The sequence below is a fragment of the Oenanthe melanoleuca genome, chromosome 5 (assembly GCF_029582105.1).
Source record: "Oenanthe melanoleuca isolate GR-GAL-2019-014 chromosome 5, OMel1.0, whole genome shotgun sequence".
Classification (NCBI taxonomy): Eukaryota; Metazoa; Chordata; class Aves; order Passeriformes; family Muscicapidae; genus Oenanthe; species Oenanthe melanoleuca.
Window position 1 is genome coordinate 47,445,238 of NC_079339.1, and position 14,866 is coordinate 47,460,103.

Below are 14,866 nucleotides of genomic sequence, written 5' to 3' on the forward strand. Positions count from 1 at the left end.
ACAGCACCAGTAACCCTGTTTAGCTGTAGTAGTAAATTGGTTCCTTGTACAACATAATGGCAGTGACAGCCTTTTGCTAGGGAAATGAGTTCTCCAATGGGACATGCCTATGATAAGACGTCCGGTTTTGAAATTGTATTTCTCTGTATCAGAATTAAATCTGGACTTTATATTTCTTTGCTGCCACTGCTCCGTAGCTGGTCCCTATACAGTACGACCAAAGACTGACAAGTAATGCTTACACAGGAACCCTTTCACTTAAATTGGATTTGTCCTTTTATGTTTCCTCCTATTATTAGCTATTAAAATCTCTCAAACCCTTTTTTTAAACAGTGATAGGGTTTGGCAAACCTGAAACTCACTGACTTGGAGGAGAAAAAAAGAAGTGTTCTACTATTAAGAGCAGTAATTTCCTTCCCTGGGTTAAATTAACTCGCATTTAGTAAAATACAGTATTGATTCCCTGTGTTATATGGTAAGATATACAGAGTATCTTCATTGTGTTGAGAAAGGTCAGGATTTGAATCTATTATATTGGCACAGCTAAAGGCCTTTTAAAAAGGATACCAAAGAAAACACAAATCAGTGCCACTCCTGGGTATCTTTAGAAAATCCCAGCCTTCTTTCTTCTGGCTGTCATATTGCATTTCTTAGAGTCTTTAATGGTTAAAACAAAAGTAATGTGCCTCCTGTGATGCTTGATTTGCATTGGTACCTGACAGTACCATAAGTGTGTGCACTTAGTGTATTATTACTGTGTGCTGTAATGGAACAGCACAATGGAGGTCACTAGGAGATCATCAGTATATATAATTTCATTTTAACCTTAGGTTTACATTATCACTTAAATAACAAAATAATAATCAGTCAGTGGGAAAGGGCAATTCTTTTTCCATTTCTTGCAGTAAAAAATTAACTCAATGTGATCCCTATATTAGTCTCAATACTGATACCTATTCCATCCTACTTTTTCTTCAAAGAAACACTCCTGGCAAACTTAGGAGAGAAACTGTTTGGAACTAGAGAGATGTTCAGAAAGAAAAAAAATTAGATTTCAGCAATGTCCTCTGACTTATTTCTGATTTCATTTCAGTATGGGATGTATTCACAGTGGAAAATACAGACAAGAATGCTTTTTGACTAAGAGGCACATATTGAAAGGGTTGTTGGGCTTGTACATACACAGATTATCTATATACCATTTATGTCTGATTTGGGAAGTCTGCAATTTTTTGCCTTCAATTGCCATCAAGGATTAATAACAGTGGTCAAGATGATGCTTTTCTTTGGTAAAAATTCCACTGCACCTATTAAAAGTTTAATTTTATTTAATTGTAGTTTATTGACTGATTAAATTTACTGTATAAGAAGAATTTGGACCTTTAATTGGTAGTCTTTTTACTTTTTTAATACATTGACCAGAATATAACTTTTACAGCCTCTGTCTGTGTTTTCTAAATGTCATTAATAATCAGAAATCTTGAATACAGAAGGGCAAGTTAAATCCTGTCATTGAAACAGCAAACAGCTTTAGTCAAATGTATTGGCACAGAATTAAAAATGCATCAAGCATGTATTTGTCTTCTCGATGGGAAGCCCTTATTAATAGTTTGAAGAGGAGAAAGCTTAGCCTTATGCAACAAGCACTGTAGTAGGTTGTTTTTTTTTAAAATATATTTTAATGTGTGAAATTGCAGTATGCCAAGGTTGCCATTAAAGCTCCTTTCTTATTCCAGTAATTTTCCCACTTAGATTCATTCTTTCCTTTCACAAAAAAGCACTTCATAGTGGTCACAGCAGAAATGCAGTGATACTGAGCAGAGTGCAAGGTTAATTACTACTCCACTGTCAAAATATTGGACATAACTACAAGGACACGAGTCGGCTCACTTCTCTGAGAAATCTCTCCCTTTCTTTCTTGTGAGCAGGGATTTTGTAAGGAAGTGTATGTGCTTTATTCAGAATTTTAGTAGAAATGATTTATAGACAGGCTATTTTAGAAGAGCCCACTTTTTTGATTCTGACCCAGCACAGAAGAGTAGCACGAACCCATTAAAAAGACTCTATTCTCTATAGACCTGTGGACATGACTCCTACCTCAGGGATCCCTTTGAAAATAAATCAGGTGAATTGTCTGTGTTCAAAACTTTGTTTTGGCTTCTGACTCTGGAAATTGAAAAGCAAGTGTTTGTCTTCAATGCAGCTACTCTCCCCTATTCAGCCAAGATGTGGGAGGTTTGACAAACTTGGAAAATGGCTTCTTTGTATTTAGGAATAAAGCACATCTAATTAAATTTTAGAATGACATTAAGGGAAATCATCAAATCTGTGTGTGGCCTGGCAGGTGCCTCAGTCTCTGTTTACTAGCTGTGGGCTGACAGGTTGGAGTCCCTTGAAGTCCATGCTGGAAACCTACAAAACAGAACAAACGTGATTTTGTTATCTCATTCACAAACCTGATCAAACTGCTGTAATAAAGAGCGTGTATGAATCTTTCCTAGGTTTACAATTTCTAGCAAGTGCTCAAGAATGCTTCTTCTATATATGTTGACAGAGTAGCCAAAGGCAAAATCTGGCCAACATTGCTCTGGACCTTGGTCTCCTCTTGTGATCCAGCTCACTGATGCCCCTCAGCAGGGTTAAATAACTCTCTTGCTAGGAGGTCAAGATCAGTCCACTCCTATATTTCACCAAGATCATCTTGTGTTGTCATTTCTCCCTTTTGACAGCCAGCTGCTGTCACTTGATCATATTATTGTGATCCTTCTGCTGACACTTTCTGGCTAGTGTGCTCTTTTCTCTAGCTCTTGGTTCCAGCCCAGACCATTTCCACCACTTGACATAATGGCTGTGAAAGTTTTCCCATAGCAAGTCCAGACCTGGAAAGTAGGTTTTTGTATTAACATCCTTCACCAAACCTCTTAGCTTCAGGCATGGCATACCTGATCAGGCAATACAAAAATTCTGTATGGGCTGTGAGGTCTTCAAAGGCTGCTTTGTGTGTTTGTTGAAAAGGGCAGATGTTACCCACCAAGGTGTGTCCAGAGTTTATTTGAACTCTTTATGCAGTTGGAATGGGAAATGGACTGAATAAATAGAGATGAAGCTGAAGAGAAAACTGAAAGAATAAGTGTGGGAAATGTCTTGTGCTTTGCTATGCTTTCACACAACACACATGCTGCTACTACTCTTTAAAAATCATTTTTAAAAATGTGCTTATGACATTATAGTGTGAGTGAGAACAAAGCACTCTAAATTAACAGTGCAAGTAAAAATAATTAACACACCTGCTAATAATCTCAATCAAATTTGCAAATTGCCATCAAAACAAAGACAAAACAAAACCATAAAATCCCCTAAACCCCTAAATCCATCATAACTCTTATACACTTATATACTTATGACTCATATATGATCTTATACACACCTAATGCATCTTTCATCCTGCTTGGAGACCTGAGGCCCTTCAGACAAGAAGTGCTGTGAACAATCTCTTCACTGGTGGTTCTCATTTGGCAGACAACTGACTCTTGAGTCTGTGGGCTTTGTGTCCTTTAGCAGAATTTAGTAGTTAGAAAAGTGAGAAGGAGGATGAGTTTTTGAATAGTCTTTAAAGGCCTTGTTGAGATAAAACCAACACCCTAAGTTACACCCAAAACGAGCATGGCATCCCACTTATCCTGGTAACCATATCTATTACACCTTTTTTGGACCAGAAGAACCTATGTGTTGTGGCATTCTGTACCAAATTATATCTCCCTTTGGGATGTACCTTTTAAAATTCTTCACAATTTTCCTGATGCTTTATCCCTTTCCTCTTATGAATGGACAACTAAAGTATGGAGACTAAGAAATGTGCCATTGTCCAAGGGCCCAATTTTATATTCAAACCTGCCTTACCTGTCTTAATCAGCAGCTTGGATTTTAAATAGCTGGCTTTTTGAGTCTCTTCTAGTTGTGTACACATGGCATTTTCTTTTAGTTGAGGGTTATTGTCAAGTGGCTTTTTCTCCCCTGTAAAAAAATCAATACAATTTGAATTTTTCTACCCAGACTGAATCCTTGGTAAATTGTTGTGGATGGTTATTGATTTCTTATATCTGTGAGATTTTTTTTTTTTTTTTTAAACTAGCATTAAGGTAAACAGAAGTCTTATTGTGTTCATTTTACAGGATAACACTTATCTAGACAAAAGAACACATAAGCACAGGGCTTACCAATAGGTAAGATGCAGCAAGTCACTTCCAATAACACAGAATAAGAAGAACAAAACTTTTCTGTTGCTGAGCAGAATGGGAAGATTGCTTTCTTGTCACAAATTTTGATTGAATTGAGTCTGTGCTTTTGGAACGGGTTTACTGATAGAGCAAGAAACATCATTTAATTATTTCTTCCACTTTCATGCCCACAGAAAACACAGTAAAGGCGGAAAAGGTCTTAAATGAGGATTATGACTCTTTCCTTACCCCACTGAATCTGGTGAGGGAAAGGATGAGGAACATATCTGTCTTAAAAGACATCAGGTTGATTCTTCCTCTTTAGTTCTAAACTGCCTCCAAAATATAAAGGAGCCTCTCTTATTTCACTCTGAAGGTGAGTGAAGCAGCCTTTTCTAGAACACAAGAAAATAGAAAGTTGAAGAATACTGTGGAGTTTGTGAAGTCTCTACCCATACAAAAACACACAAGTATTTCCAGTGATACCTGGGGCTTCCAACCTTTGGGATCAAAAACTTTCAAGCAGGTATTGCAATTCCACACTGAGGTACATAATAATAATAATAATAATAATAATAATAATAATAATAATAATAATAAACAACTATAATTTGACAAAGGAGAATGAAGGGAAAGGCAATGAATTCCATCAGAAAAATGAATGGATAATGTGGGCTTCCTGGGACAGAGAACAGTTCTAGGGAACATGTGACCCCAGGAGTGACTTGAATATTGTGAACACTGATTTTCAGTGACAAACATTCTGAGCTCTTTCAAAAATGTTGATATTTAGCTTTTATAAGGTATGACTGTTTTAGGGTCATGTCATACACTAGAACTACTGTGGGGAAAATTGGAGTTAATTATTGCTGAATGAGATGCCAAATCATAATAGGAATCCACAGGACAATGTATTGAAATGTTTGTTGTTTCTTCTTTTTTTTTATTTTCTCTCTCTCTCTTTTTTTTTTTTTTTTGTTTTTTTTTTTTTTTTTTTTTGTTCATTCTTTTCTGCTTCCCTGTGGAGTGTTCAGTTCCTAGGGTGGCCTGAGGAGAGATCAGTGATGCTGTGCTTTGTAGTCTATTACAGCACAGCTGTTCATCAATTAGAATGGAGAAAATAATCCTGCTGTTTTAGAATAGCATGATGTGCCTTCTATGTTATCAGGCAAAATGCAAACTGGATACATGAAACCCATGCAGTGAGGCTGCCAGTGTGAGGGGGAACCTCTGACTCAAAAAAGTTCTCCTTTATTATTCCCATTTTCTCTGCTAGTTTAAACCTATAATTGCAAACCTGAGCACCCACTCTACCTTATGAAATGAAGGAGCACCCACAGTTGCCCTGCAGGAGCCAGTAGAGCAATTAGTGAATCACAGGTCAAGAATAAAGCTGAGAAATGTGAATCTGCTATGCTTATACGGTGTCTGTTTGTACACTGCTTTCTTTCTTTCTTTTTTTTTTCTTCCTTTTCCATCAGGCTTTCTTTTCTTGCAATAGCAGAGGAATGTGTGCTGAAAAGCAGATAGTTAGTGCCACTTTGCCGCCATATGCTTTTATATTTGGAAATTTGCATAAACAGCAAAACATTAAAACAGGATTTATACCCCCCCTCAAAAATAGAAAATATATGCAGAAGTTTCAAAAGGAAACCATGGGAGTGAAGTTAAAAAGCTCCAGCCCTAAATCCCATTAATTGGAAACTGTATTTTATTTGTATTCATAACATGCATCTATTATGCAGACTGTCTAGTGTACAGCACACAGTTTTTATGGGGGCTGAGGAGCCCTGCTCATGGGCAATGTTCTGGATTTCTGCTGCAATTCCTAATGTGTAGAGCAGATACCAAGAACAGCACCTGCATTAAAAACCTGGGAGGAGGAGAGAGAGATGGACCATGGTTGAAGCAGAATCAATCCTCTCTGCTCCACCACAAACACATTGGCACATGCCAGTCCCAGTTGCATTCATATTCAGTCCTTCATGGAAGCAAAAAAATATACTCTGAGGTCCACTAAATCAATCCTCAAGGTCTGAAAAAGTGATACAGGTTAAAATTTTCTTCTAAAGTTTGTGTTTTTCCACTCTGAACAATGCTCCTGCAGAGAAGACACACAGGTATTACAGAGGCTGCTTCACACCTGCCTGTGGCTGGTGCAGCAGGTCTGGCTTGAGGTGTGGGTGAGTGCTGGAACCCTTGAAAATGAGGGTTTGGGTTTTCTGTGCTCACTGACCCTCAAGAGAACACTGCTTTTCACCTGAGGCCTTGGAGAAGGCTTCCAAAATTGAATGACAGAACTAGAATCACTGGTGTGTGGTTTGCATAGAAGTGTGTAATATCACATGGTAGAAAATTTAGAATTTAAGGTTTTAGAATATAGCAATATATAGAAGACAAGATGGAGGTTTTGGGGTGGAGGTGTCTTTCTTCTTCACCTTCTTCTTCATGGGTCTAGGTGGTACTTTTTGCAACTGGATAGAAAATTCTGCATTGCAGGTCACAGGTGTTTGGTTATTGGGGTAAAAGTAAAAATAATTTAGGTGTCCATTCTTAATTGGACAATTTGGGCTTAAAAGGCCTTGTAGAGAGAGAGATACACCACCAATTTTAGCTTGTTAGCTAGAAGTTGTAGAACTCAGTGTAATATAGACAAGAATTAATAAACATCTGAGTCCAAACACAAAATTCTTGAGCTTTTAATCCCAACTCTGAGTGGCAGCAAACTCGAGGCTCTGCTGTGATTGCTGCTGCCTTTCCCATTGCCTCCTTCCCCTCTGTGCTGCAGTAGGTACCACCAGGCCAGGCTCTCCTCTCCAGCCTGCACCCTTGCCTCCTGTCTGCATATTGACAGAAATAAACAAGAACAGCCTGGACAAATTAATTAGGGAGGGGACCACCTCTGCTTGTCACAAGTGGTTAACAGCTGCAGGATATGCTCTGTTCACTGCATTTTGACATGAATTAAAGCCACCTATCTCCAGCTCCTGCTTTCAGATATGGTAAGTAAAAGTGGCCTTCTGCTTCTGAACAGTGACAACAGAGAGGTGACTTCAGCCAAGGGAAAGTCTTATTCTATCTGAATTTTTCCTAGAAACAAAATGGAAGATTTTGTGTTCATACTTAAACCCATTTTATTAATTGGTCTGAGCTAGTGGTCTGCCTTAACTCCTTGACTAAGGAGTACTTGGATATGGGCTTGTGGTGGTGTCTCTTTTAATGGGAAGGTCTCAGGACAACGCCTTGTCAGAGAATATTCACTTGCCCAAATACAGAAGGAGGGAGGTCCTTCTGGTCACAGGTTCCCTGTCTAGGCACTGTAAATTGGCTTGCAAACTTTTATCATCTTGCACTGTTTCAAGTATCTGAATTTTTCCTTTTCTTTCCCATCAGATTAAAATTTGAATTTACCATCTTGTTGCTCTTCTCACTTATGTAATTAGACCTGTGAATGCATTTCTGGTTTTTCTTGTTTCTTCCCAGTACTCCTGCTATTGCATCTCTCACAAACATTTGTTTGCATTTCTTCCTCTAGTAAGAGAACACACTCTTAAAAAGCAAGGATACTGGAACAGAGATGGGGCTTCATTCATTTACTTTGGCAATTAAAATGTAGTAAGCTATTTATTATTCATAATGTCTCATGTACTACTGACTATTGCTGTATAGATGCTAAATGTAAGGAAATTGTAATATGAGACATTAAGTGATACAGGATCTTGCTACAGCATTGCTTCTGCTTAGTCTTGGACCAGAAGTGGCTGAAAGGGAACCATTTTGGGTGCAATTAGACAGCAAAGGGATTAATGATGATCAGTGGTAATAATAATAATTTTGAATGGTTAATCCATGCAATGCAGTTGTATTACTCTTTTATTTGCCCTTTTGTGTTGGGGCCTGCGAACAGAATCCCAGATTTTCAGTTGCAGTTGGCAATCTTGACATGTCTACAAATTTTGTTTAGGGGTAATAATTGGCTTGTAAACTGTAAACAGCAACTTGAAAACATGTGCATTTCATATAGGCCAGCTTTTGTGCAATCTATAAAAGTTCTCCATACTGCAGCTATAGCTTTGGTTCCAGCCATCCAAGTCCCTTGTGTCCTCACATGGGACAAATGGTGCTCAGCTGGGCACCATATGCAGATGCAGCTCTTCACTTCCAGCCCATGCTTGATATTGAGACAATAAAAAGTCAGTGAAGGATTTTGAATTGCCTCTCAGTGTAGCTGGAGCCTCAGCTGTGTATGTGACAGTTTTACTTATCTTCCCTTTCTGGGATGGCTCTTATGCCACCAGTAGTAGTGAGTAAGTAAACATGGGAATTATGAAGAGGATTAGAAATGATTGCAAATGTGGAAACTCTACTTCTAGGTGATTCACTGTGAAACTTGTGGTTTATGTTCATGCTGATGAAAACACTTTTTTCCTGGTAAAGTTTTTCCCATATGCTTTTTCTAAAATTTCCATTATTTTCTTTTTTGTTCTCAAATTATGACTGTTTGCCTTGCAGAATTATGATGTGGAGAAGGAAGAAGTTCAGGAAACCTCTTCTCTTTTGATGGAATGTTGAAGGTGGTATATGCAGGAAATCCCTATATATTCAAACCTCTGCCCCAATAAAGAGAAGAAATTAATGTGTTACTTTAGACTCTCACTCTATTTCTTATACTAAAGTTTATGTAGGAAGGAGAGGCTTAATTCACAAATGAAGTTAATTTGACAGTCCTTCACTAATTCTAACTCAATGTCAGTCAAAGTTGCAGTATAGCAACAGTTTAGCATGACTGACATCAACTGCTCAGAGAAAGCCCTGCACTGGAATAGCACATTGATTGAACTTTGACATTAAGTCACATAGCTGAGAAGAATGTGAGAAGAGGAATGACACTGGTCTCTATACATGGTACTGGTCCAGCTGTTCTTCTCAGTAAAAAAAAATTTCCTAGTTAAAATTTCCTAAAGCTTTGTAAAAATAGTAATAAAAAGGTCCCTAGGAGTTGAGACACATTTGAATTTTATGTAAAGATATGCTGGATAAATCGAACAAACATAAGCCACTGAAATCTTACAAACCAGCTAAAACTTACCAAAAGACCCAGAATTTTTGAGTTTAAAGGCAGGTTTTGAAGAACACTGCAGTCCTGGGAGATCTGTGGATCTCTGAAACCAAGGATGCCTTCTAATAAGTATTTAATGATTGAAGACCAGCATTTGGAAATGCAGAAATACTGTGGTATTGCTAGAGAGAATGAACCTCTACAACACTACTATTAAATGAGCTGTTAAAATCCCTTTATTTGCAGGTAAGACCAACACTTGAAGTACTTAAATTTAATTGTTCTTATGCTTAAAGTTGAGCTTATGCTTAAGCCCTTTCTGCAATCAAGGTGAAGAACCTGACAACAAGCTTTTTAAATTCAAGGAAAATTTAAGCACTCACAGAAAGCCAGAAAAATGGCCACCGTATTTTCATGCATATGACACTTACCACAGGCAATTTGCATCCTCTTAAATGTTGTGAGGCTTAAAAATACATTTTCAGATAACCTACACATACTTGGCTGCTTCTGAGCATGGGACCTGGAGAAAAGGTCTGTGGATCTGTGGTAAACCTGCCCTTGCTACACCCATGTACTTCTGCTGAGGCAGAATGTGTTTCCTTAACAGATAATCCGTGGTTGAGATGTGGTACATTAATTAAAGTTTTTGGGAGAAAATAAAGAAGGTAGAATGTGTGTGTAGATTTGGAGAAATTGGTTATTTATTTGTGACTGTAGGAGACCTCAGCTGTGTTTTTCACCTCAGCGTGGAAGCATTTTGATCAAAAGCCCAGTGCAAGAGAGATAAAGAACTTGCATGACAGATACTTTTTGAAATGGAAGCAAAACATGTGGTATTTGTAGCCTGGCAATGCTGAAATGAAATATGTAAGATTAAAACAAGCAAGTCCAAGTGTGTTTTTTCAGTAGATAGATATATACATATATACTTAATTTAATGCAGCAGCTTTGGTTGGTCTATTTGTCATTCCTCCCCCTCCCCCCCCTTTTTTTAAAGCATATAAATTCCAACCATGTTTTGTGTGAAGGGTCTCAGTGCATACTGACATTGTGAGTGTCAGCTCCAGATCACTTTAATCAGAGAGTGGATATGCATGATAAAACGGATAAGGGACTTTAATCAAAAAATCCGCTGGTCTGGAAACGTGACGCACTCCGCCAAACACACTTCATCCCACTTTTCTTGTGCCACTGCCAAGATTTTTATTTCATGAATATGCATTGGACATGATATTACATTAAAATGTGACATTGTTGTGTAGTGGTAGGGATTTAGAATTAGAATAAATAAATAAATAAATAGACTTCTGTAAAGTTTTTGTAATTGAACATTAGTATCATGTTGTGATTTTACATATATTTATTCACCTGCCCCCACCCTTTTCCTCCTCTCCAAATTTATTTTTGAATTGCATATTGCATCCATTCCTTTCTGCTTAATAAGAAAAACAACAGCAGCAGACGGATGCTTTATTTAACTTTTACCTATAAGCATAATGTATAGAGTTCTCACCAAGGAATTCTATTTTTGCATACAAAATACATGTCTGTGGCTCTGTGGCTGGGGGCACTTTTGCTTCTACAGCCAGACATGACTCCTTTGCACAGAGCCTACTCCAAAGTCTATTATTCTCTATGCAAAGGCTCCCTCTGAATTTCTCAGTATTTGGATCATGTACCTAATAAACTGAGAAATCCTTTGTTTCCCCCTAATTTTGCTATGTTACTTTGTTTTCCGGAAATTGTTGAGCATTATAAAACTGATGTATGGAAATTTGCATCATTAAGTCTGTGCTAGTCTCAATTTTAGATTTGTACAGTTTCATGTACTTGGGCCAATCAGCTTTGAGTCAGAACATGTAAGCATTTCTACATCTGTCTCTTTGAAAACCCCCACACCATCATTTCTGAGAACAGATCTCTCAGACAATATACTTTGAAACACAGACTCTAGCATGTGGTGAGGCATTCATCAGACTAAGGATGAATGTGGTTGCTGTTGTACAGTTTCTCTGCAACAATTACATACAGGGTGGCACTTGAGGAAAGCAAACTTGTCTAAATTGAATGGTTTGCATCTGAAAAAAAGCAAGGACCTGGTCCAAATATATACAAAACTGTTAAATTCAGTGAAGCTGTGCAGAACTGCACAAAGCATTTGCCCTTAGGTAGGCAAATATATGTCACTACTACAATACTGTTGAGTGTCTTTGTGGGATATCTAGGGTGGATAATGGCTAGCTATGAGTCACAGAACGAGTTTCTTTCCCTCTTGTTCCCTGACCTAGATGCTTTTGGTTAAAGGAGAGAGTGGTACTGCCCTCCTTTCATTAGTGACTTGAAATTTCTAAGTTAAAAAGTGTTGAGCAGTTAGGGAGTTGTTTTTTTCTTAAACTGAGGATAAGAATGGATGTTCTTTATTTGCTAATCGAGAATTGTTGTGTATAAGTTGTTCAGTGAGGACCTCTTCTTGTAATGGATGCATTCTGAGACTAATTTTAATTAAAGCCAAACAAACAAAAATTGTAATTACCTGACTAATGATCTGGAGTACCAATATTTCATAACCTGTGTTATTCAAATGTTCAGAGGCTGTATAAAGCTTATGTGGTGTAGAAGGTTTCTAAGTGATAGCCACGCTGAGAATGTGGTCTCAGCTGTTAGCTGTGCTTCAAACTTTTGAAAGACAGAAAAGAATAGTGATTGCTGGCTGAGCTATCGCTGACAAGGGCAAAAAATATTGAATATAAAATTCAGAGCTCTTTAAACTACTTCTGCACTAAAGTTATGGTCATTTCAAATAGAATTTCCTTTATGAGAATCAATTTCACCAGAATTAATACCTGCTATATATATACATTTTCCACTGGTGAGAGCAGAGAAAGCTTGATATTCAGTCCCAGGTCCTAATCAGAAAAGGAAATCTGCAACTTAAGGAGTTTTCAAAATTTTATAGGCACTTAGGGTTAGATTTTAGTCCCACCATAGAACTCTCTGAGCTGGCTGGTTGGTACCAGGGAGTTCAACATTGCACTTTCTGGGAGGACCAAGAAGAAGAGCAGTAGGGGGACCTGTTTGTCCACTTATTGTCAGTTTGGAGTGTTTTGTGGAACTAGCTGGCCTCAAACCTCATCCTGACACTTTCCCTGAGCTGACTTTGCAAAATTGCCATGGGCAGTAGAGAACAAATTTTCCCCCAGGGTATTAATGTTGTACTTGTGTTGTTCTCTGCCATTGGCAGATGAATTCTTATGCATCAGCAGGACTTAGTGTCCTTCATACCTTCTTTAGAGCTGGACAACCACACTCTTTCTGAAGACCCTTATGCCTTCATGCTATGATTCTTGAGTCCAGTAGGATTCACTTAAATTAAAGGATTTCCATAGTGTTCTTAAAGCCTTGAGGGCCTTGCTGAGGCCTTACTGACAGTACTTTTCCACTCATAGTCAATCCTCCTTTTCTTTTTTAAGTGATACTTTTCTGAAAACAACTTTTTTATTCCATGCACAGCTTTGTATAGTTGTAACCATTTGACAGACAAACTCTGTTCCTGGAGCAGGCACAAACAAGATTTACTACTGTGATTTCTGAGCTCACTCAGCACTGTTCTTCATCAGAAGCCTAATTCAAACTCTTCTCACTACTTTTTGTCCAGCTCCTAGAAACCACAACACTCTCATATAGCTAAAACACCATGGTTATATCAAGTCAAGCCCTATATATCCTTTAGACTGCCCACCTCATGTATAGACCATGTAACAAGGCAGCTGGAGGTGTGAGTGAAGTCCCATCCCAGCAGAGCAAGAGCATTTCTGTGTAGATTTCAAAATGAAAATCACAGTTACGGCACAATCAAATAGTCAAACAGTTAATAGATTAGAAACATCTAGTATAAAGGACAATGACTTCAATGGAACAATATTCATGGTCTTGAATTCCTGTAGATTATGGATATGTACTCACAGAAGAGCTTTTAGTGGCTGATAGAGATATCTGCAAAGACAGACATCAGTCAGAACTGCCTAATGTAGAATGAAACATCCCCAAAGGAAATTACCATTACAAAAACTATTATTTAATATTAAAGGTAATTGTAACACAAGGGCATGACTCATATCCTTGTGTTACAATTAACTTAATATTAAATGATAGTTTTCTGAATGGTAATGAGGGGAAGTTAAACCTGACACTGTCCTTAACCCTTGCTACCGTGCTGACTATTAATATGACTAAGAGGTGTCTGTACAGTCTGTCATTTACTCATGTCACCTGTTAGTCATGATGAAGTGTGGAAGGTAGAATTATAATACCAGCTTTTACAATTAATTGGAGAATGCTCATTTTGTGGACTGTTATACAGGATAACTGACCTTTACAACCATCAGAGTAGAGAGCTGATGCATTATATTGATAATGAGCACTTTAGTATGTTAGACCATGACAGACTTATAAAGATTCACAGCCTTAACTTTCTGTACTTCATGCCATCTTCCTAATATTCTTCCTCCAGAGCATTTTTCAGTTGCTGCACAGTTCTAGCTGGTATCAAAGATGTGTACATAGAATGGTGAATGTGCATTTCATGCACATGATCATGTTTAAAACCTTTTAACATCAGATTTTCTGTTCTGTAGAGCATTCCTTTAGAGTTCCCAACACAGAATTCGGGTGTTTAGAGGCAGCTTTAGCATCACTTCAGCATAATATTTATGTTTTTGCATATCTGTATGTCATATTGCTACTGATAGTGCATGGACAGCTCTGCTTCCTCCACTCCTGCATTTGATTCCTGAATAGAATTAACAAGTTAGGGGTAAGGAAGAATGTGTGACTTAGGAAAAATAATAAGAAAATCATTATATACTTAGTCAGAATGAATCATTTTGCTTTGGTTATGCCATGTTAATGGTTACATCATGTCATTCTTTATCATTCACAACACATGACATAACATGCAGTTTGTTAAAAAAAAAAATTAAAGATATAGACACTCTTTTCTTATCTACTTGTAGCTGTTATTTCAGCCAGAGAACTCATATTATGAATTCATATTATTAATTAGCAGGTTGGGATACCTGCAAAAAGCAGATAATTCTGAGATACCAGCACACAGTCCATGAAAACAAGTATTTCAGAATGAACTCAGCTCTAATAACTTGGTCTATGTTTGAAAACAAGTTTAAATCAGGAAATAGATGTGAATATATATCACCCTGCTCTGTGATGGACCCTGTTGCTAGGGTATAATACTATTGCTCCAATCTTTCCCTTGGGGAAAAGCCCATAGTTTTACCTATGATCATGTTGTAAGCTCTCTAACACAACACAAAGAGGATTCCACAGGGTAGTAGAAAATCTCACCAAGAAGTTCAAATTCCACTTGATGTGTAGAGGTGAGAAAATCCCTGTGACTCCATTGCCTTTTACAATGAAAAAGGTGGAAGGAAAGCTGTGAAGCAATAAGGTATCTTTCCCTTTTGCTGTTAATACTAGCAGATGTATGTGAAACACAACAAAATGCATTTCTTTCCCTGCTGGGCTGTCAGCAAGATAATTTTAACCTGAAGCTGCACAGTGCAAGAGATCC